The 22,536-nt window shown below is 42.2% G+C and overlaps 1 non-coding gene across 1 annotated transcript; it reads left to right on the top strand.

The window, feature by feature from the left end:
• The first annotated feature begins 22,193 nt into the window (after positions 1-22,193).
• LOC145606363 (small nucleolar RNA R71) lies at positions 22,194-22,299 on the top strand. The gene has a single exon (XR_014105262.1). It is a non-coding gene; the product is annotated as a small nucleolar RNA R71 (small nucleolar RNA).
• The last annotated feature ends 237 nt before the right edge of the window (positions 22,300-22,536 follow it).

Genomic DNA, 22,536 nt, shown 5'->3' with positions numbered 1-22,536 from the left:
TTGAGGTGATGAGGGCAAAACCCTCAAGGGCCATTACCTCCGCTTTTGATGGCGTCATGAAGGTATACCTATCTTATAATATCATTATGTTCTTCTATCCTTGAGGTTGTATTAACCCTTTCCTTGTCTTTTGTGTTGGTGTAGGCTGGCATGACCCTGAGTGTTCTTGCAGAGGACTATCAGAAGGAGGCCATAAAGGATGTGAAAGGCCTCAAGATGGAGCTTTCGCAGGTAAGAACCGAGATCCATGATCTCAAGGAGGGGCTTCACTTGGCCCAGGAGGAGGTGAAGAAGGCCAAGAAGGAGCTTTCTGATGATCAGGAGGCCGGAAAGTCTAGCCTCTCCGCCGCAGAGACCAAGCTGAAGGAGGCCTTGGATGAGAAAGCAAGGATCGCCGCCGAGCTCAAGGAGAAGAAGGCCGAGGTGGAGAGGATGAAGAGTGAGCTGGCCGAGGCCCGGGAGAAGTTGGAGCGAACCCATGAGGAGGTGATTGCTGAATGGAAGCAGAGTCCTGATTGTGCTGATTATCAGGCCATGATAGGGAGTGAGGCTTTTGAGGCGGGGATCACCGACGCCATTACTCACATGGAGACTGCTTTCACTTCCCTTGGTCTCCAGGATTCATATCCCATGGTACGGGATAAGGTTAGGGACCTTGTTCGCGCAGCTGAGGAGGAGGAGCACAGGAGGTTGCTAGCCGAGCAGGGTGAGGCTCAGGAGTAGTTTCTCTAGCTTTAAGTTCAGACTTGACTTATCTTTTTATGATGTACTGATTCTCTGGGATGTATAATACTTATGGTTCTTTGCTTTAAATTTCGAACATTAACTTTGTCTTTTTGGATGACTTGTAAACGTATATTCGGTTTCGCCTTTGCTTATATGATGCTGTGGAACTTGTAGGCTTTTCTCCTTACTACTCCTTGCTGTTTATTTGTTTCTTGCTTGATCATTTACCCCTAGGGGCCAAAATAAGTCCCTAGCGTTTGAAGAGTCTTTAGCATATCTATTATTGCTTGCTGAGGGCTAAAACGAGCCTTATGTTATTCTTATAAGAATTTCATGATCACCCGGGGGCTAAACGAGCCCTTAGTTATAAAATTTGTAAAGATAATGTAAATGAGCTAGGGGCTAAAAACGAGCCCCAAGTTTAAGAATTGTATGAGAGCTGGGCTATTCCAACTTATTGTTGATAGCGTAAACAATCCTGGGGCTAAAATTAACCCCAAGTTGCAAATCATAAGAGAGTCGGGCCTTCCAACTCTTTGAGGTAAGCTGAGCGCTAAACGAGCCTCAAGTTATAAGTGATTTTCCGGCCAGGACTCTATCTCAAATATTTGAGTATAGGCTAGCATCTTGCCCCAAACATTGGAACAAATTTTAGCGAAACCAAAATGCCTTATGCTGGGCATATGGTGCTATGCTAACAAGCGATATGAAAATTGAAAAAATAGGCTAAGTAAGAGTAAAAACAAAAACAAATAAGGGCAAACATCCCAGCTGAGGGGTTTTTCATTATATTAACATTGATGCAAAAAGACATTACAATGATGCACTATATAGAAAAGTTGATTTCCTCGTATCGGCTCTTATTGCCCCTAGGGCATCATTGTAAGGGAAAGTTCAGACATAAAACCTTCTTAGGTTATCAGCATTCCATGGCCTGGGGAGGTCCTTGCCATTAGGAGTTTGTAAGCAAAAGGTCCCCGGGCGAATCACCTCCTTAATCTTGTAAGGCCCCTCCCAATTTGGGCTCAGTTTTCCCAATGTCGGGGGTTCGCCAGCTGCCTCACACTTTCGGAGTACCCAATAACCCTCAGCTAGGGGTCTTGTCTTGACTTTGTTGGTGTAGCAACGAGTTATTCTTTGCTTGTATGCTATAGAGCGAAGCAAAGCATCTTCTCTTATCTCTGGGAGTAGGTCTAAGGCCAAAGGCTTTAGTTGATCATTTTGGGCGTAGTCATAGAAGGTTACCCTGGGAGATGGGATTCCAACCTCCACGGGGAGTACAACATCACTTCCATATACTAAGGCAAAAAGAGTTTGCCCCGTAGCTTCTTTGGTGGTGGTACGAATGGACCACAGAATCCCAGGCAAGTCATACACCCAAGAGCCTTTCGTACCCTCCAACATTGTCTTTAACCCCTTCAAGATTGTTTTGTTTGCTGCCTCAGCTTGGCCATTGGTCTGGGGTCGGCACACAGCCGAAAACCTTGTTTTGATTCCAACACGCCCGCAATACTCTATGGTTGGCCCACTATTGAATTGCCGGCCATTATCTGAGATTAAAATGCGAGGTACCCCGAAGCGGGTGATGATATTTCTCCAGATGAATTTTTGGACTTGCTTGTCGGTGATTGTTGCTACGGGCTCGGCCTCAACCCACTTAGTGAAATAATCAACAGCCACTATCAAAAACTTCCTTTGCCCCGAGGCCACAGGAAAAGGTCCTAGGATGTCCATGCCCCACCGGTCGAAAGGCAAGACTAATTGAATGCTTGTGAGGGCGTTGGCTAGGATATGAGGCACATCAGCAAACATTTGACATCTTTCACACTTCTTAACAATTTTCATGGCGTCATGCCTTAGGGTTGGCCAATAGAATCCGGCCCTTAGCGCCTTTCCAGCTATAGTCCTCCCACCCTGATGACTACCACATGCCCCTTCATGAATTTCTCTTAGGACATAGTTCCCCTCCTCCGGGGTAATGCATTTGAGCAACGGGTGAGTGAAAGACTTTTTATAAAGTGTCCCCTCATGAAGCACGAACCATTCAACCCGTTTCTTAATCATCTTGAAGTCAGGGGTATCCTCAGGCAATTCCCCTTTTAAGCATAGAATGATCTGATCCATCCAATTCTCCCCCCTATCAATTTCCATGATGATGGGCCTTTGGGTACTTGGCTTCTCCAACACTTCCCACATGATGTTCCGGGGGGCTATCCCCTCAGCTGAGCTTCCTAAGCGTGCAAGAGCATCAACTTGTTGATTCTCTGAGCGGGGGATGTGCTTGATCTCAAAGTTTTCAAACGTTTTTGTCAAGCTCTCAGCCTTCTCAAAGTAGGCCTTCATGTTTTCCTCCTTTACTTTAAAATCTTTTGTTAATTGCCCCACAATGAGTTGTGAATCTGAGCATACTTGAACTGATTTGATCTTCATGAATTGGCACAAGTTTAGCCCCAAGATGAGAGCTTCATACTCAGCTTCATTATTTGATGCATAGAAGGCGAACTTAACTGCATATTCAAATTTTTCCCCCTCCGGGGATGTAATAACTAGCCCAGCTCCACTTCCAGCCTTACTAGACGACCCATCCACATAAAGAGCCCAAGGGGCGGAGGTGTCTATTGGGGTTGGCCTATGAGCGCATTCAGCTATGAAGTCGGCCAAAGCCTGGGCTTTGATGGCCTTGCGGGGCTCAAACTCAATTCCAAAATCAGCCAACTGATCCGACCAATCTGTCATTCGGGATGAGTGGTTTTTGCTCTCTAGCACCTTCTTGATTGGTTGGCTGGTGAGAACCTTGATGGAGTGTGCTTGAAAATAGGGCTTTAGCTTTCTGCTTGCCATCACTAAAGCATACACCACCTTGTCAATAAGGGTGTACCTTGTCTCAGCCCCCCTTAGAGCATGGCTGACAAAATAGACGGGTACTTGGCCTTCCTCTCTCTCGGCAACAAGAACCGCACTCAAGGCATAGTCTGATATGGCCAAGTACACAAACAATGTTTCCCCGGGTAGGGGGCTAACAAGCTTCGGGATGTTGGTAAGATGCTCTTTCAATTGCTGGAAGGCTTTCTCAGCCTCCTCATCCCATAAGAACTTGGGCCTCTTGAGGGCCTTGAAAAATGATAAACTCTTATCAGCTGATCGGGATAGGAATCTCCCTAAAGCAGCTACGCAGCTTGTAAGGCGTTGCACTTCTTTAACATTCCGGGGGGATTCCATATCAAGAATTGCTTGAATCTTCTCCGGGTTGGCATCAATACCCCGCTGATCTACCATAAACCCCAGGCACTTTCCTCCTTGTACCCCGAAGACACACTTGCTAGGATTGAGTTTCATCTTGTATTTTCTAAGGGTAGTGAATGTTTCCCTTAGGTCTGCTATATGGTCTGAGCTTCCTTTGCTTTTAACGATCATGTCATCAACATAGGCCTCCACATTCCGGCCTAGCTGTCCTTCAAAGATTTTATTCATCAGGCGCTGATACGTAGCCCCAGCATTCTTCAAACCGAATGGCATCACATTATAACAATAGACCCCTTGACTAGTGATGAAGGCCGTGTGAGCTTGATCTTTTTCAGACATGGGTATCTGATGATACCCCGCATTGGCATCCATGAAGCTTAGGAGGGCGTGACCAGCGGTCGAATCCACCAACCTATCAATCTTAGGCAAAGGATGATCATCCTTGGGGCATGCCTTGTTTAAATCCGTAAAGTCCACACACATACGCCAAGACCATTGGGCTTCCTAACAAGCACAACATTAGATAACTGCTCAGTGTATTGGCACTCTCAAATGAAACCCGCTTCGAGAAGCTTCTTGACCTCAGCAGCTGCGGCTTTGTTTCTCTCCGGCCCAGCATGACGGAGTTTTTGCTTCACAGGCTTGTAGCCGTCCTTGATATTCAATTCGTGCGTCATCACTTCGGGGTCTATGCCCGGCATTTCATCTGCTGTAAAAGCGAAGATGTCTTTGTACTCTCTAAGTACTTGAATGATACTTTCCCTGAGCTGGGGGTCTAAGTTCTTTCCCACTCTCACAGCCCGAGCGGGGTCATCTCCCAAGGGTATGCTTTCATCCTCTTCGATAGGCTTAGGCCTGCCATAGAGCTTGGGATTTTCAACCATGTATATGTTCATTATGGGGAGCTGAGGGTCATCTACATCCATTGCCTTTCGCTTAGGCCCCTTGTCTTCCTGATTATCTGAGCCTTCAAGCTGTTTCAGGCTGTCTACATAGCATTTTCGTCCCTCAAACTGATCTCCATATATTTTCCCTACCGAGCCATCGTCGGTCTCAAATTGAAGGAGTAGATGGTAAGTTGAGATTGCAGCCTTAACCTCGTTGAGCAGGGGTCGGCCTATGATCATGTTGTATGGCAGAGGGGTGTCCACAACTAAGAATGTGAATATCAAGCTTCTCCCTTTCTTCTTCTCCCCTAGGCGGATTGGGAGCTTGATTTTACCCAAGGGGTAGACATGGTTTCCCCCGAAACCTACTAAGGGCTTGTCAAGGGGTGAGAGATCTCCTTTGCCAAAACGCATTTGTACGAGGCAATTCCAAGTGATTATGTCAGCTGAACTTCCACTATCTACCAAAACTTTGCTGACCTTGGCATTTGCCACCTTCATGCTGATCACCAGAGGGTCATCATGGGGCCTTTGAATCTTCTTTGCCGAATCCCCCCCGAAGACCATGAGAGGGTCCTTTCGAGTAGATGAAGGGGTGTCAATATCATAGATAGCTTCCCCTAGCGACCGCAAATGACCTTTGCGTGCTCTATTAGATAAGCCCCCAGAGGCATATCCCCCGGCTATGACATGGATAGATATGTTGGTATCGGCTGAGCTGTGGGCCTCATTCACGACCCTTGAAGCCTTACTCCTTTGCTTGTCTTTCGGAGGGTCTTTCAGGTAACGGTTAAGCTTTCCTTCTTCTGCTAGCTTATCTAGGGCTTTCTTGAGTTCTCTGCAGTTTCGGGTGACGTGACCACACTCCCTATGGTATTCACACCAGAGCCTCTTGTTCCTTTGTTCCATCGGTGTATTCATTGGATTAGGCTTGGGGAGGATAGCCTTGTTCTTTATGTCCAAATAGATCTCACGCCTATCAGCATTGTACTTGAGCCCTTCATCATCACTCTCAGTCCTTCTTGGCCTTCTATTCCTGTTCTCATGATAGTTGTCTTCTTGCTTTCTTTTCCCCTTGTTGTTAGCCAAGGGTGCCTTGCACACCTCACTTGCTTCAATGATCCTTTCAGCTCTTTCCATAGCTTTAGAGAAGGTACTGACTTTATCATGCACAAGTTCAAACTTTAGCTTGTTGGACTTGAGCCCGAAGAGAAGGGCTGTGAAAGCAACAATATCCTGGAGGTCGGGGATAAGCTGAGACTCGGTATTGAACCTCTTGATATAGTCCTTCAGACTTTCGTTCTCTCCCTTCTTGACAGTCATCAAGTGCACGCTGGTCTTCGTTTGTCTACTCCCAGCAATGAAGTGTTTCGTGAATTGAGTAGCCAGCATATCAAATGTTCTGATGCTCCCGGGGGTAAGGTTGTTAAACCAAGTCTGGGGTATACCCTTGAGTGTAGTGGGGAAAAATCTACACCACGAGGCCTCACATCCTGTCTGGACTCCCATCGGTGCTTTGTAAGCGTTCAGATGGTCCTTCGGGTCTGTCTTTCCATCATATGGGTCCAACGTAGGGATTTTGACCTTAGGCGGAATGGGTGTGTTCATGATCTCCTCACTGAAGGGGGTGATATTCTTGACAATTCCAAGTCTTCCTGTCCTGGGAGGTGGAGATCGCTCCGGGCTTCTTCTTGGTGAAGATGCAGGCCTAGGAGAAGTCCTTCTTTGCCTTGAAGTAGCTGAGTTAGCTATGCTATCTCGATACCTGGTGGAACCATGGTGAGAGTGAACTCTTGTTCGACCTCTCGGGGGTGCATCCTCTTCTTCCTTAGAATTATCCCTCCTTGAGTTGATTATCTGTCGGGCATCCAAAGTTCCTTCCCTCAGCCTTCGGTCATTGATTATCTCTCTAGCATCTCTCGGCTGGGTGGGTTGCCTTGACCCCCGCCGGGAGTTGGGAGATTGTCTTGGCTGAGAGCGATGAGACTCCTGATGCTGAGGCCGGGAGGAGGCTTGATGGAGCTGGGATACATGAGGCTGGAGGTTAAGCTGTTGAGCGTTCTCCATCCCACCTTGCCCCCCGCCTGGGATGACAAGTGCCCTGAGGCTTTCTTCCAAGTTTCTGTTGATTTGGAGGGCCAACTGATCCAAGTCTCGGCGGGTGACCACCTGGGGGCTAGTCACTTCCCCGACGGGGTCACTGCGAGCCTGGGGTATTATCTCGTCGACTACATGAGCATGCCTAGCCGAGAGAATAGGAGCTCGCCTAGTAGCATCTTGGTATGTACTGCGGGGACGCCTGGTGTTTACCATGACTTTTTGTTAGTAATCCCCACAGACGGCGCCACCTTTTTCTGGAAAACAGAGTTGCTCCTGGGAGTCTTAGAGTATTCCTAGGGGTTACGGTAATAGTGTCAAGATGTCTTAAGGCAAAAGTCCTAATAGTGTCCGAATTTCCCTCCTCTATGCCTTGCTGTCCGAGAGCTAGGCCTGCAAAAGAGAGAGAAGGTTAACTGCCCCGGGGGTGTGACCTGGGAAAGCCCCTCCGATGCTTAAGTCAGCGATCGTACTTTAGAGAGAGAAAGTAGAGAGAGAAAATAGAGAGAGAATTAGAGAATTAGGAAAAAGTTACCATTGCTAATGATTGGAGAGCTATTTATAGATGTACTTTCGGGTGGCAGAAGTTGTACTTAGTTGGATTGATTAGGGGTAAATCCGTACTTGGTGCTGACTAATAATGGGCTGGATAATGGAGGGGTATTTTCGTAATTCCAGGTCAATGGGCTTAGGACAATGGACTTAGCCCAAACAATCATCAAACTTCATCAATCAACCTTCAATTCGAACCCAACTAAGTGCGGCCGCACTAGATGAGTGTGCGCCCGCACCTACTGAGGTTCGAATGAAGGTGGAGCTGCGGAGGTTATGGAGGCATTAGGGAGCTGCGGCTGGTGGGAGATGCTTCAAGGGCGGCGCAATTAGTGGTTGTGGCTTGAGGTATGAAGGCTTGAGGTTGCGGTTGGTTGGTGGCGAAATTGGAGGTGGGTTGGTGGCTGATTAAAGGGGCAGCAGGTGGTGTTTACACTTGGGTGCTGCTATTGTCGTTGTGAGGTGGTTTGCGGGATTTGTTGTTGTGTGTTGCGTGTGTGGTGGCTGGCAGAATTAAGGAGCAGGGAGGTGGCTGCGTGTGTGGCTGGTGTTTGTGTTGCGGTTGTTGGTGGTTGAGTGGTGGTGTGTAATTGGAGGTGGTGTTGTTGGCGTTTGCTGGAAGAGGTGGTGGAGTGGCTGATTTGGTGGTGTTGCGTGAGGTCGGGGAACAGGGGAAGTTGAAGTTGAAGCAGGGGAAAGCAGGGGAAGAGAAGTGAGGAGTTCCTGCCCACTTTCATCCCCATCACTATCATCACCATGATGGTGATGAAGACCAAACTATGCAGTGGCTAACTCTAGCGAGCACTTCAAATTGGAGTTGGAACAAACACCTACAAAACACACATAAAACCGAGAAATAAAATAAAGTGAAATAAAACTAAAACCGACAAATAAAAGTAAAAGAAATAAAATGAAAATGAAAATAATAAACGAAAGAAAATATAATAAAATGAAAATAAAATAAAGTAAAGGAAAATGAAATGAAAATAAAATCAAATAAACTAAAATAAAATAAAACTAAATCTATAAAATCTAAAATAAAGAGAAAACAACTAAAATAAAAGAAATAAAGGAGAAAATACTTGAAAAACATAGAAAGGTAGAAAAGAGAGAGAAAGCATAAAACCGAGCATTTATTGAGCAAGAAAGCTATGAAAATAGGATAAAAAGGACCTAAATGCTCATCAAATGTGTTCCATTTATGACATACATCAAATACCCCCAAGCTTACCTTTTGCTCGTCCTCGAGCAAAACAAAACCAAGGGAGTGAAGATGACGAGCTTATTAAAACAAACTAAACAAGAGATGAGACGAGAATATACACTAACTCACTGTCTTAGGAATCACGGTTGTTTTTAGCTACAACAAGCCCTTTATACCCCAAAGTCGCCTATGAGGACGAGTGAGGTCTCGTAAGGGTATCCTAAGAGTTTGACCCATAACTCTCATAGCAATACAAACAAGGCAAAGCATGAAAAAGAAAACAAAATACAAGAAAAGCAAACAAATGTTCATGAAGGGACTTTTTGCAAATGTACAAGCACAAGTGGATGCAAATCTTTCTAAACAAGTAAGGGAGTGCATGTTCCAAGATACCCAAGGTTGATTGAAACATAAATATGCTAAGCATAAGAACTAGCTTTCACAATCCACTTTCATCCCAAACGATCTTACCGCGTTCTTCCTAATAGCTTCAAATCGACCTCTAATGAGCATCCCAATGGTTCCACGAAGGAACCCGAAAAAGAGAATTTTTAGGCTACTCGACATCTTGACTTTTGCATTCCCACTCCCTATTCCTAAAACTCACATTCCTCTCCACCGATGAGTGACTCAACCATTTAGGTCAAACGGTCTTTCCCCAAGGTTGTAACGTTAAGGCAAAAGGGTGAAGGTAGGCTAAAAATTTAAAATTTGGTGGTTTTTCTAAAAGTGAAGCAAAGAACGGCCAATTCTTAGAATCACAATCAAGTAATCACCAAACAAAAACAAACTAACACCCCCGAGCTTATTCAAAGCTATAAATCACAAACATATACACAAAAAGCGTGAGAACGCTTCCCCCCAAGCTTAAATGGAGCATTGTCCTCAATGCTCAAAAAGGGAGAAAACTCACATCAAAATATTTTTGATTTTTTTTCATTTTTCACTTTTTTTCTTTCTTTTTTTTTACTTTCAAAAATGCTTTGTCCTCGCCTTTTTTACTTTGGACGGCTTTTTCGACTTTGCACTTATTTGTCCATGCCTTTTATAATATAGGAAGGCTTTTACTCATACTCATTTGCCATTATTCACAAAGAAGATAAAACACAATCTTGCTTTCATAAGAACCAAACATTCCAACTTCCCCACCACAAACTCTATCAAGAATGATCAATTGCTTCACAAAAACCAAGAAAAGAAAGAAAATGAAACAAAAGGCCAAAGATCTAAAGATTGATGAGAAGGAGAACGGTAGGTCGTTGGACTACCACCCCACCCAATCAAACAATATTTGTAACTTAACAAACCCCTATTTAGTGTAGCGGTAAGTCAAGGTCGAACCCAAGGGAATGGAGGTTAAATGCACGATGCCAAAATTAAGCTATTCCGAAATCTAGAAGGGGTATATGGTAAACACTAAGGATAAGCTAGGCGATGCAAAAAGGCTAGTACTAAATGAATGCTAAAGCACTAGGGGAATGGATCCACATGCATCAACGATGAAGTTCAATCAACTTGGGGAATTAACCAATCAAGTCAAGCAATGTGAGGGAAAACCGAAATTGTAACCAAGAGAGTACATCAAGCTATTCTCCTAGAGGTCTAATTAGCGTCAACTACATCAAACACTAGCTAGGAAACATCACAAGATATCTCAATCGAGTAAATGTAAGCCACAAATCAATGGTCCGTATCAATGTGAACTCACAATGCAATCTAGTGTGAATAACAAGGGTGATCAAGCCTAATCAAGCACACACATGCACAAAATCAATCAACCAATTTAATCACATCATCAACTCAATCAATTTCCCCCAAATTAACCTTAATTCATCATCAATACATGCTTCACCACTACCCTAGCAAATAAACTACTCACAATCCATTAAGAACAACAAAATCAAAGCTAAACTAATCATCATTCCCAAATTCATCAATTGAAATCAAATTGAAACCAACAAAATTAATCAAATCAATCAAACTATCAATTAATCAAATCAAACAACAATACTCATGAAATCAAACATTGAATTGCATTAAAGAGTAAAGAATCCTTACAAACTTGATAGAAATCAAATCAAATGAAGCAGTCTTCAATCATCAATCATCAAACCCACACTTTCTCTCTCTAAAAATGCTAAGAACTAATGTTTTCTCTTTCTAGGATCTAATCTAATCTAATTCTCTCCCTCTAATGAAGATCTAAACTTCTCTCTATAAATGGAATGAAATAACTAACAATCCCAAGAGGAAGTTGAGAAGGACGTCCAAAAATAGACCCACGTTGGTGCGGGCGCTCGAAGGAGAGAGAATGGTGCGCACGGGAGCACACCCAGGAAGGTGCGCCCACACGCACCTGATGTGCGGCCGCACACTCCTCTGGTGCGCCCGCACAGAGCTGCTGCTTCCTCCTTTCTTCTTTGCCCTTGCTCACGAGGTGCACGCATCCTAGATGATGATGATGGAGGACAAGGTAGGCAGCAACTTCCTTGAATTTCTTGAAGAAAATGAGCCATGAAGAAGACATAAACAAGACTTTGAAGCATGCTCCTTGAACCTCACATTGACTTGAAATTTCTTGCACAAGCTTTAGGCATGAAAATCAATGGAAAACTATGGAAAGGAAGCCCGGGAATCCTTGGACAATCAATCACAACCTACAATCATAGGATAAAAAGAAAGTAAAAGGGAAAAATAGCAAGTAAACGAGAAAAAGCACGAAATAGAGAAACCAACTACAAAAAGCATGAAAAGAAGAAAACGAGAATAAAACTAAGGGAAACTAAAGAAAAGAAAGATAAAAAGAAATAAAAATCATCCAAAAAGGAACCAAATGAGTGCCAAAAATGTCAGTCATCAAATTCCCCCAAGCTAAACTTTTGCTCGTCCTCGAGCAAAACAAAGCAAGAAAGAGAGAGGATGAAAATTTTAATGGAAACGAAAGAGAAAGACTCAACATAAGAATGTACACTAAAACTCATTGTCGTAGGAATCACGGTTGTTTTTAGCTACAACAAGCCCTTTAAACCCCAAAGTCGCCTATGAGGACGAGTGAGGTCTCATAAGGGTATCCTAAGAGTTTGACCCATAACTCTCCACCAAACATCAATGAGGCAAACCATAAAAATAAAAGAAAGAAAATGAAATAAAAACAAAACTTTGCGAAATGAACCAACATAAAGACTACAATGCAAATGAATGACAATCTTTCTCAAGTGGTTAAGGTATGCACGTTTCAAGATATCCAAGGTTGATTGAAACATAGGGTATGCTAGGCATAGGAACTAGTTATCACAATTCACTTTCATCCCAAACAATCTTACCGCGTTCTTCCCACTAGTCTCAAATCTCCCCTTAGTGAGTGTCCCAATGATTCCTCGAAGGAACCGGAAAAGAATTATTTTAAGGCTACTCCACAATCTTGACTATGCATCCCCTTTCCTTAGGCAATGACCCATGATGCCCTCCCTCGAATAGTGACTCAACTATCTAGGTCAAAAGGTCTTTCCCCAAGGTTTTAACGTAAGGCAATAAGGGTGAAGGTAGGCTAAAATTTAAAATTTGGTGGTTTTCCTAATAGTGAAGCAAAGATTGCGCATATCTTTACACCAAGACTAAGTTGTCACCAAACAAAAACAACACCCCCAAGCTTACTCGAAGCTATACTCACAAAAATATATACAAAAAGCGTGAGAACGCGTCTCCCCCAAGCTAAAATGGAGTATTGTCCTCAATGCTCAAAAAGGGAGAAAACTCACATTAAAATGCTTTTGAATTTTTCATTTTTCACTTTTTTTCTTTCCTTTTTTAATAGTGCTTTGTCCTCGCCTCTTTTAACTTTGGACGGCTTTTCCGATTTTGCACTTATTTGTCCATGCCTTTTATAATGTAGGACGGCTTTTACGCATACTCATTTGCCATTATTCACAAGGAGATCTTAACACAATCTTGCTTTCATAAGAACCAAACATTTCAACTTCTCCACCACAAATTCCATCAAGAATGATCAATTGCTTCACAAAAACAAAGAAAAGAAAGAAAATGAAACAAAAGGCCAAAAGATCTATAGATGTGACTTGAAAAGAAGGTATAAGGCTCAAATGGTTGCAAGAAGGCAAATGTAAACCCAAAAATAAAGAAATAAACGAACTATCCTAAAAATGAAAAATACCACCCCGAAAAATGTGCCTTTGTCCTTCCTAGATAGTTCGGTCTCGTGTTTGAGAATCATACATCAAGCTTTATTAGATTAGGTTTGCATAGTCAAGGATCCACGCCGCTCATTCAAAGAATGTTGAAGGCTAGAAAAACAAGTAACCTCACAAGGATGTGGCAAAAACTCACTAATGGTGTCAAATGAACTATAGGAAGCAACTACCAACGTGCCACAAACAAGTAGAATCCAGCTTCATGATCCCCCTAGTTCAAACCAACTACCCTAGCTTACACTATCCTAGAGTCAACCAAACATAGTCTCAAACCGTGCATACCTTTACAACCTAGGAAGAAAATCATGCAAAAGACAAAGTCCAATGTACAAGGTCCAATTCAAAAGAAAAGTGAAAATTAAAGCCTCAAAATTATACCACAAAGAAAAAGAAAGGAAATAAAAGAAAGAGAAAATAAAAGAAAATAAAAGCGAAGTAATGGAACATAGAAAAGGAAAATAGGAGAGATAATATGAAAGGACTAGAAGGCAAGTTAAACACATAAGAATCCCAATCGACAGACAAGTGATCGAATGACATCATCGTCATTAATCCCAAACACATTATGTGTTAACAAGCATTCATCCTCGAACCATTCAACATCCCCTAAACCAATCCTAATCTATGCAACCAGGAAAAATAAAGAGAAAAATAAGAAAGATCTCACCGGCTCCAAGCTTAGCAAAAATAAACGAAGTAAGTAGAAGCCACCTCGTTGCATTCCATAAACAAAAGCTTCGACCAAAAACCAAGTGAGAAAAAGAGAATAAAAGAATCTATATACAAAGAAAATTGTCAGTAACTTCCAAAAGAAATCAGCCTAATATTTGGCAGCATAACGACAGGAAATGAAAAATATATATCAGAGATAGTGAAACATCAGGAAACATCATCAGCAACAAGAATCATCAGAGTAATAGCAGAGCAGACAGATAAAGAACAGAGCGAGTCATCATCAAAGAAACAGCAGATAAAACATCACAGAGACATCAGAGCAGACAGAGGACATAGAAGCTAAGAAGGAAAAATGCGAAGTAAACCACTAACAAGGAGGAGAACCATGCAAAACATAACCAACCTAAACCAACTCCCCCAAGCTAGAAATTAGCCACCCCTCCACCAAGCTAAACCCAACCATAGGGCAAACACAAAGAACAATCATAAAGCATGCATACGGAGGGGGGTAGCCAAAATGGCTCACTCGGCACTAAAGTAGGGGGTAGAACTAGTACTCCCCCCACCTGACGAAACAACTTCCTTCCCTTTAGCCTTACCCAACCTCCTAAGGGAATCAGCAGCAAAATAGTCAGACCAGTCATCCAAGACAGGGGGCCCTGAACGACCCCATCTCCCCTCAGTCTCAGGGCAAGGGAAAGGAGCAGGATTTGCTGGATCATAAGTCCAGTCACATCCTCCCGGCCTCCTGTAATCGTAATCCCCCTTAGAGGTCCCACGAATGGCACTATGCGCCATATGTGGGCCCTCCCTGTAGGGATAGCAAAGACGGGGCCCCACCGCCTTGTCAAAAGGCTCCCACTGTGGGACAGGGCCCTCTTGGACCGGGAGGTATGGATAATTCACATAAGGCTCAATATCCCCTCTAGAAACATGAAAGTCATACACCCTCCTAGCATGATAATCATAACCACCCAAAAAACAAGTATTCCCCATAGAAGAAGAAGACAATGCAACAGAAAGGGCATCAATCTTGGCATGCAAGCTAGATAAATCATGCAAGGGAGGGGATGAAGGAGGAAGAGGAATAGGAGAAGAAGTTTGAGGGATACCTTCCTTAGATGAAGAGGCCTTAGACTTTGGAAGAGCATTACCCGAAGAAGGCATGGAAACCCGACGAAAAGAAACCGGAATATCTCTCTTAGGCGGCTTCCAAGGGTAGGGCGAACTCTTGTCTCTCACCATCGACCCTTCGTAGGGAATGAGGCACCAATCGGTTGTCCGAGACACCTTCCAAATAACAAATCGTCCATGATAGTGCGCTCAATGAACTTTTGATTGATTAAGGCAAACGTGCCCAACAAACAAGACGGAGACTTCTCTCTAGGGTCCTTAATCTCCACAAGATCTCCAATCATAGAAGCATATTTTTTGTTAAGCGATAGCACGATGAGGGTGATCATACCCCCAATTTGAATGCTTCCCGAGAGAAAGAAACCGTCACGAATATCGATGAAGCGATCGAGCAAATGCCTAGAAAAATCAATTACATCAAAGTCCTCCAACATATCATCCCTATATCGATGAGCCAACCATAGCCAACTTAATTTCTCTTGAGAAATAGCTCCAAGAGATTCCTTGGAGAAAAATGCATAAGTAAGTATGCGGCTAAAGTAGCGCATCGTTCCATGGACTATAGAGGCCGATTTGGAAGTTTGGGCGCAATAAGTATCCTCAATAGAAATATCATCCCACCAATCATTCTCATCATACCTATGGTTGCGATGGAGAGCTTCATAGGCCGGATAAAACAAAGGCTTGCCATCAATGGGCTCCGGAAAGTTGAACATCTTGTTTAGGAATGAAAGGGGAATAGAATAGTCTTCATTGAATACTTGGAAGGTAAGTGTTGGACATTCATTATCGTCACCATCCTCTTGCACTTCGAGCGAAGATAGGAATTCATAGGTGAGCCTTGCATAGGTGGGAGCATTAAGGTCAATGAATTGCTCAAGACCCAAATTTCGAGCTAACATCCGCACATCGTCGTCTATCCCAAGAAGAGTAGTGGTGTCTCGATCATAGAATCTTGTAGAATACAGTTTCCGTGAAGAAAGACTCTCAAATCTATCCCAATGCTCTTGAACCGTGAACTTGATGCCATAAGTTTCTTTGATGGAGGAAGGTGGATCAATTGTCTTCCTCGAATTTGTAACCTTAGTGCGCTTAGCTTGTCTTGAACCACCCATCTATAAGATAATGCACAAAGAAAATGATTTCAATAGTAAGAATAGTGTGCCAAAAATTAATCATGTGCATGGGGAAAAATAAAAGGAAAATATGACATGAGTTAAGCAAAAGTTCAATAGAGGTGAATAATGCATAATCAAGGCATCACAATTGACACAAGTATTACCCCAAATCACAATTAACAAAAGCAACTATATACCATACTACCAACAACCACTTTCTCCATTATCACCATCAACATCAACAAAACACCCTAAAACTAAACATATGAAAATCCAACAAGGTTCATGCCAAAATTCGTAAATGCTCAAGTAATATCATCATCATAATTAGATTTCACAAACCATCATCAACAATTCCATAATCATCATCATAAAAACAAGTGGTAGTAATGGTGGAGAGTATGAGGGTAGTACTAGTCATGCTCAAATTCTCAAGAGATATGAAAATTGAAACTTTATCAGATAAAACATGCAATTATACTTTCAATTGATTGAAAATCACAACAATTAAGCAAGAAAAACACCACTACACATAAAGATCTCCAACAATCATACCAACAAGTTTCAATTAAAAAGTACCCAAAATTTTCAAACTAGGAGTGAGAAAATTACCTTTAAGGATGTAGATTGAAGACTTGGGGAGCAAAGTAGTGAGAATTATGGAAAATTTGATGAGGAAAAATGAAAAATATTATGAGGAGAATGGAGAGCAACTATGAGCAACCACAATATACCTAAGGAGGAAGGAGAATGAAATAGGAGAGAGAGAAGGAGAAATCGGGCTTAAGAGAGGAGGGAAAACCACCCCACGTTCACCCAGCAATGTGCGGCCGCACAAGAGAGCTGTGCGCCCGCACAGTGCTCGTGTGTGGCCACACAGTGCTGGTGTGCGGGCGCACAAAAACTAGGCTCTTTTTTCCCGATTTTCTTCCTCCCTCATCATGTGCGCACACCCCATGATGGTCATGGGGAACCACATAGGCAGTAGCTACACTTCATATTGGAGAAAGAAAAACATGAAAATCATGAAAATAAACACAAGTATTCACCATTCTCCATACTTACCCACCTTTCCAACTTAAAAATTGGGACAAGTTTACCTCAAAGTTGGCATCAAAATTGTTGGAATTCGACTCAAACCATCCTACAACATCAAACACAACAAAATTAGATCACAAAAACATCATCAAAACCCAAAGAAAAACCAAAAGAAAAAGAAAGAAAAATTTAGAAAACACGGGTTGCCTCCCGTGAAGCGCTTAATTTAGAGTCTTAAGCTAGACATCCTCCACCTCTTTCAAGGCGGATATAGAGAGTCATGTCATGAATGACCCCCACAAACACCCCATCATAATACCTCTTTAATCTATGTCCGTTAACCTTAAAAGTTCTTGAAAAATCCAAAGGAGAAATTTCGATAGAACCATTTGAAAACACCTCTTGAACAACAAAAGGGCCGGTCCAACGAGACATCAATTTTCCGGGAAAAAGCCTCATTTTGGAATTGAAAAGAAGCACCTTATCCCCCGGAACAAACTCTTTCTTCTCAATGAGCTTATCATGCACCTCCTTAGTTCTAGCTTTGTACAAGCTAGCACAATCATAAGCATCCAACCGAAGCTCTTCTAACTCATGAAGATCTAACCAACGTTGCTCACCCGCACTAGCCAAATCAAAATTGATCTTTTTAATAGCCCAATGAGTGTGGTGCTCAAGCTCAACCGGAAGGTGACAAGACTTCCCATAAACCAAGCGATAAGGAGTGGTACCAATAGGAGTTTTGAAAGCCGTTCTATATGCCCATAGAGCATCATCAAGCTTATTTGCCCAATCTTTCCTACTCCTTGCAACCGTCTTCTCAAGAATTAACTTAATTTGACGATTAGATACCTCAACTTGCCCATTAGTTTGAGGATGATAGGAAAGACCAAATCGTTGGTTCACTCCATGCTTCTTCAACATCTTCTGGAAAGCATAGTGCACAAAATGTGAACCATTGTCACTTATAACCGCCTTGGGGATGCCAAAACTAGGGAATATTATCTTTTTGAACAATTTCATCACCACTTTATGGTCATTAGTGGGAGAAGCAATGGCTTCCACCCACTTTGACACATAATCAACGGCAACAAGGATATATTGATTCCCATAAGAGGATGGAAAAGGACCCATAAAATCTATACCCCAAACATCAAATATCTCCAATTCAAGTATTGGTTGTTGGGGCATCTCATTCCTCCTCGAAATATTCCCGGTCCTTTGTCATTGATCACAACTTTTGACATACTCCCAAGCATTCTTAAAGAGGTTAGGCCACCATAATCCACATTGAAGCACCTTAGAAGCCGTTCTTGAAACACCCATATGACCACCACTAGGATCCGAGTGGCACATCTTCAAAACATTTGGTATTTCCTCATTTGGCACACATCGGCGTAACAATCCATCCACACCTCTTTTTTACAAGATTGGTTCATCCCATACATAGTGCCTTGCTTCTCTCTTAAGCTTTCTCTTTTGATTGTCGGAAAAAGAAAGAGGGAACTCCCCACAAGAAAGAAAATTCACCAAATCGGCAAACCAATGGAGCTCCTTCATATTGATAACATACAAAGAATCATCCAACATCCGGTCCTCTATAGGAGAACCATCGTCTTGAACTTGAAAATCTTCAAGTCTAGACAAATGATCCGCAACAACATTTTCAGCACCTTTTTTATCCCGGATCTCAAGATCAAAAGATTGAAGCTCAAGGACCCAACGAATTAACCTCGGTTTTGATTCTTTTTTCCCAAAGAGATACTTCAAAGCCGCATGATCGGTGAGAACTATAGTCTTAGACCCCAACAAGTAACAACGGAATTTCTCAAAAGAATGAACAATAGCCAAGAATTCCTTTTCCGTTGTTGTGTAATTTCTTTGAGCACCATTGAGAGTCTTTGACATATAATAGATGACATGGAGCTTCTTGTCAATTCTTTGACCCAACACACCTCCTATAGCCGTATCACTTGCATCACACATGAGCTCAAATGGCAAATCCCATCTAGGGGCTTGGACAATAGGAGTAGAAGTCAAAGCTTTCTTCAACTTATTAAAAGCTTCCAAGCAAGCATCATTAAAGACAAAATCAACATCTTTTTGGAGAAGATCATTTAAGGGCTTAGCAATAAGAGAAAAGTCTTTGATAAACCTTCTATAAAATCCGGCATGACCCAAAAACGATCTTACCCCTTTCACATTGACCGGGAGAGGCAACTTCTCTATCACTTCAATCTTAGCCTTGTCAACCTCGATGCCTTTATTGGAAATTTTATGGCCTAGAACAATCCCTTCTTCCACCATGAAGTGGCATTTTTCCCAATTAAGCACCAAGTTGACCTTTTCACATCTCTCTAGGCATCTTTCAAGATTTTTGAGGCAATCCTCAAATGAAACACCTCCCACGGAAAAATCATCCATGAAGACTTCCATTTCCTCTTCAAGCATGTCCCCAAAAATGCTCATCATACACCTTTGAAAGGTCGCCGGAGCGTTACACAATCCAAAGGGCATTCTTCTATATGCAAAGGTACCATAGGGGCATGTGAAGGTTGTCTTTTCTTGATCCTCGGGGTGAATAGGAATTTGAAAGAATCCCGAATATCCATCAAGAAAGCAATAGAATTTGTGCCTAGTCAACCTTTCAAGCATTTGGTCAATAAAAGGGAGAGGGAAGTGATCCTTTTTGGTTGACGTGTTTAGACGTCTATAGTCTATACACATCCTCCAACCGGTGACCGTTCTAGTTGGAATGAGCTCACCTTTCTCATTCTCAACTACGGTCATGCCCCCCTTTTTAGGAACGACATGAACGGGAGAGACCCACCTTTAGCTTGAAATGGGGAATATAATTCCCGCATCCAAAATCTTGGTGATCTCTTTCTTGACTACTTCTCCCATTTGGGGATGTAGTTTCCTTTGTCGTTCGGTAGAAGGAAGGGTGCCTTCCTCAAGTGTTATGTGGTGTGTACACAAGGCGGGGCTTATGCCTTTAAGATCATCAATTGTGTACCCCAAAGCACCTTGGTGCTTTCTCAAAACACCACATAACGCTTGAGCTTGGCTCTCACTCAAGGATGCACTAACAATAACGGGATATGTAGAATTAGGGCCTAAGAATTCATACCTAAGGTGTGATAGTAGAGGTTTTAGCTCTACCATGGGAACACCTTTACCTTCTTTGGTTGAGGCCACTTGCAAAGCATCTTGACTTGATATCCCCATGCAAGTTTCTTCTCCATTCCCTATATCGCCTTCATTAAGCAAATTTTCATACAATTGCTCTTCCTTGGTTGAGATACCTATCTTTTCCTTGTTCAACAAGACACACTCAAGAGGATCGTTAGATGTGAGCAAGTGCTCATGCATGGAATTCACAATATTATCAAGCACTTCAACTCTCATGCAATTTTCTAAAGAAGAGGAAGGATATTTCATTCCTTCATTCAAATCAAATTCAATTACCTCATCTCCTATCTTAAGAGATATCTTAGCACTTTTCACATCTATCATAGCCCCCGATGTAGCAAGGAAAGGTCTACCTAAGATGATAGGTATTGTAGCATCTTCATCCATATCCAACACTACAAAATCAACCGGAATAACAAATTTTCCAACCCTTAAAGGCACATCTTCTACCTTCCCCTTAGGAATCTTGATTGATCTATCGGCTAATTGCAAGGTAATCTTTGAAGGTAGAAGTTCTCCTAGACCTAACCTTTGATAAACCGAATATGGCATAAGGCTAACACTAGCTCCTAAATCACATAAGGCATTATCAATTTGGGTCTTGTTGATAGCACAAGGGATGGAAAAATTTCCGGGATCCTTCAACTTAGGAGGCATCTTATTCATGATGATTGCACTACAATGCTCGGTAAGGCTAATAGTCTCCGCCACATCACAAGTCCTTTTTCCACTCAAAATCTCCTTAAGGAACTTAGCATAATTTGGCATTTGTTCAACAACATCGGTGAAAGGAAGAGTTAAATGAAGTTGCTTAAGCATCTCTACAAATTTCCCAAATTGCTCATCCAACTTATATCTATTATATCTTTGAGGATAGGGGAGCCTTTGTTTGCAAACCTCTCTCTCTTTCTCTATCACCTTCTCTACTTGTTCCTCACCAACATTTTTGCTCAAGGGGCATTCATCACCTTCAATTTCAATGGAATTCTTACTAGTTCTCTCATTAGCAACACTCTTCTTAGGCACACCTCCCTCAAGGACCTTACCACTTCTAGTAACAATGGCATCCATAGGGTTCCTAGAACCTAAGCTAGGTGGAGTCAAAGAAGAAGAGTTTGCATATTCCTTGAATATACTAGTCAATTGAGAAAGTTTTTCACTCAAATCTTTGTTATAAGCCAACATGTAATTAAATTTCTCTTCATTCAAAACCATACACATTTCCAAAGTCTTGGCTTGTTTCTCAATGACACTTTCCAAAAATTCCCTAGAAGAAAATGATTGGTCATGGGAATTATCATTTAAACTTTGAGCATTTGGAACTAAATCAATTGGGGAACCATCTTGAAAACTTGCTTGAAAATATCCCCTAGCTTGATTATTCCAATTACCCCTAGTTTCATTTTGGCTCCTTTGTTGACCATAGTTATCATAACCTTGGTTATGATCCCCATGTCTATAGCCATGACCATGACCATTACAACCATGATGATTATAGTTACCATGAATCTCTTGGCATTCATGATTTCTATAACCTCCATTTTGGTTATAATCATCATGATTCATATGATAATTCATATTTCCAATATTCCTTTGAACATCATTTCTAGGTTCACAAGCATGATTCTTGACATAATTCATATGTTCCATTTCACTTCCATCACATTCACTACAAGAAACATTTGGGAACATAGAAGCATTATGATCATTCATTCCACATAATTGACATGGCCAACATTCCACAATCATGTAACAAGTAGAAAGATTGGAGTTAGAGTGAGAAGATGTACCTCTCCCCTTAATTTGGGAGGGAATAATTGGAGCTTGGGAAGGAGGCTTCTCAAGCTTTTCCTTGAGGGACATAACTTCTTTCCCTAAATCCGCAATCAAAGTGGTCAAATCATTAATGACACTAAGTTGTTCAATCGAGTAACCCTTGCTTGTTGGCTCTCTTTCCACTTCTTGCCAATTCATATAATGACGAGCTACTTCATCAATAGCATCAACCACTTCTTCTTCCGTCTTGTTCATGATTGGGCCTCCGGCTCCGGCATCCAAACTTGCTCTCCCATGAGAACTCAACCCACCATAAAAGATATGTATGATTTGATAGGTAGGAATCCCATGGTGTGGACACTCCCTTTGATAATCCTTGAATCTTTCCCATGCTTCATAAAGGCTTTCATTAGGCTGTTGCTTGAACCCTTGAATCAAAGCTCTTGCCTCCGCCGTTTTCTTTTGAGGATAGAAACGGAACAAGAAAGCTTTGGTGACATCATCCCAAGTTTTCAATGAATTGGGCTTCATCTCTTTATCTAACCATTCCAAAGATCTTCCTATGAGGGAGAAAGGGAACAACTTAAGGCGGATGAATTCTTGAGACACTCCATTAATCTTGATTGTGTTACAATATTTTTCAAACTCCTTAAGATGGTTCAATGGGCTCTCGTTCTTCGCCCCAC

Source organism: Chenopodium album, chromosome 22 (genome assembly GCF_948465745.1).
Source record: "Chenopodium album chromosome 22, dcCheAlbu1.1, whole genome shotgun sequence".
NCBI lineage: Eukaryota > Viridiplantae > Streptophyta > Magnoliopsida > Caryophyllales > Amaranthaceae > Chenopodium > Chenopodium album.
Note: the sequence above shows the minus strand (reverse complement) of the source record. Positions and strands in the feature narration are given on the sequence as shown.